This window comes from Rhopalosiphum padi, chromosome 2 (assembly GCF_020882245.1).
Source record: "Rhopalosiphum padi isolate XX-2018 chromosome 2, ASM2088224v1, whole genome shotgun sequence".
In the NCBI taxonomy this organism is placed as follows: domain Eukaryota; kingdom Metazoa; phylum Arthropoda; class Insecta; order Hemiptera; family Aphididae; genus Rhopalosiphum; species Rhopalosiphum padi.
Genome location: NC_083598.1, coordinates 91792968 through 91795924, shown reverse-complemented (window position 1 = coordinate 91795924; position 2957 = coordinate 91792968).

Sequence of the window (2957 nt, the reverse complement as noted above, 5' to 3'; positions counted from 1 at the left end):
ATTTTTCATAAATAAGCGAATAAGTCATATGGACCATAATATGATATGCTCACTGGTCAGTACTAATATTTAAGCTACCTACAAGTAACTAGGTAACAAACAATTGGTTTGCTAAACATAGATTTCTTTTCCTGTAATACTGTTGTAACTTGTATGTACTATGTTTGTAAATTGTAACAACATTTCTTAAGGGTTAAGGTATTTAAATTTTTTGCTTTTAAGCGTTGAGCCCCGACTTTAAGGGCATCCTTTGATCGCGGAATAGGCACTCACCTAGACCAATAGTTTTACTTTTACAACTATATAGGTGAGACGTTTTTGCGAAGAGCACAATGTGTCCTGTTTGAAAATACTGACTATTATATAGTTATATATAATTATTATATATTATTATAATGAATAAAATAATAGAATTTAAATTACGTAGGTATACATTAATATACTCTAAATTTTGGTTTTGTATAATAATAAATAAAATATAATATATAGATAGCTTATTAATATTGTATACAACGAACTACGAACTATTAATAACGGTAATTTGTATATTAGATAGTTTGTAAACTAGATTGTATATAGTAAGTATACCTACTAACTTAATATGTAGTGTACTGCTTCAAAAAAATAGTATTTTTGAAAACAGCGTGCGAGCTAAGAAACTGTTTTTAATTATTTTTTTAAAATAATTAACCCATAATATATTATAAATATTTTATTTTCTAAACTTAATAAATTTTAAAAATTTTAATGGCCTATATATTTTTGACTCAATAATTTTTTTATTCTTGATTTTTTCTTAAGAATTAAGTATCTGAACAAGTTTATACTTGTTCTGCTCAAAATTTATTTTAATATAAGATTTAATATCAAATTTTGATTAAAATAATACTGCCTACCTAGTTCCTAATTTCCTATTAAATATTAATTATTATTGATATATTTCAATATTTGTTTAAATAAATAGTCAAATGTAAATGGATTTAGTATTAACTATGAAATATATTTATGAATTCAGAATTATAATAAACATCAACAACATTTTGACCAGCATTGACTAACATATGATCCATATGAAACTATTTTTATTTAAGCTTCATTGTTATTTGTTTACGTACATGATGTATGGTAAATCGTCCATTGCCATATAGGTAATGCCTACATCCAACTTTGATAATTAAATCATTAATATATTAAACAAATATTTAATAATATAATTTTAATTATAGTTGAACAATGCATACAAATCAAGTATAATGTCTGATAATTGACTATAAAAAACTCAGTTAAAGTTTCGTTTAAAGTGATTTACAATTAATAATAAAGAACCATAATTAATAACATTTACAAAGAATAAAATCGTACAAAAAACGTAGATAAGTAAAAAAAAAAAAAAACAATAACATAATAAAAACGTATTAATTGGCATTATATCTATACTAAGTAATATTCTGTAATAAATAAAAAACGGATTAATATGCACTAAAAACTATCAAAAAATGCTCTAAACAGTTCCTTCACATTCGAATTCAATAATCGCTGGAGATGTAAATATTGTGATCAATGTAGATATTGGAGTATATTTCTTGGTAAAATATTTTGAATATCCTAATTTATATAATATCTTAATTTTTGCATTAAAAATTTATATAATTACCCAAAAGTATTAAAAAAAACTCTAAAACTAAAATAAGCAAAATAAAAATTTCCCCTTTAAAATATTTTCTGTTACATAAAACAAATTATGTTCAGAGAATGCATTGAGTACAAAAAAATTACTTTGCATTGTAATCCAAGCCCTAGTGATAAACAATACAACAAATTTGATTTACATAGCAATTCACATGATGCTTATATAGTCATATATTAGTGTTAGTTCTGCAGTATATTAGTCATTACTCATTACAACATTACTTATTGGAAATGTACAATATTTAAAAGTTTCCACATATATTGTACTCTGTAGCAGTGCCGTACCTAGGATTTATTTTCAGGAGGGGAGGGGGCTTAAACATTCATACTCAACTTTATAGGAAAATAGGAAATAATTTAAAAACATATATACACACATACTATTTAAAATAAAAGATTTTGTGGTAGGCTTAAGCCTAAAAGCCACCCCCCCCCCTGGATACAACACTGGTTTGTAGATGCCTACTTAATCTGTTATTATTGTAAAATAAATAATTAAACAGAGGAAGAAAATAACTAATAATTCGCACCTATATTAGTTTGATGTGATATCACAGAAATAGGTACTAGGTAAGTATAATTAGTTAAAAATGGAAATCAAGTGCAATTTTCAGTTTTATACTTATATTCGAGGCAAGTCTTTCAAAAATTTCATATTTCTTGTAATAAATTATAAATTATAACTTGTATAATATAAAATAATATATAGATTATATAGTATACAGAGTGTATGTAAGGTAATAGGTAGTATAATTTTTAATAATTATAATGTAATTGATTGCTGATGAGATTATCTATGACAGATCGGTAACAACAATAAATAAATATTATAGCACTAATGCATCATTTAACATTTAATGTTTATATGATTTTAAAATATAGATTATAGATCATTATGAGCTCATGCCATTTATTATTATAATGTCTGTTTTATTAGTTATTACTTTAATAAATTGAATAAATTTCTTTTAATAGGTATTAAGTAACAGTTTTGTTGTATAAATAAATAAATAATCGCTATCAGCCAATTGTCATGCCTCATTGAATAAAATATAATTTTTGTGATTATTAGTTATATAATATAATAAATATATTTTGGGATCTATGAACATATTTGGGGAATCACCTATAGACCAAAGCTAAATAATGTCAAGTAGTCAAATAGAATTAACTGAGATACTAACTTGATTTTGTTAATATTTATTGTCGACAGGTATTAACTAATGTTGAATATTGATTATCAATACCCAGATCAATCGACAATCATA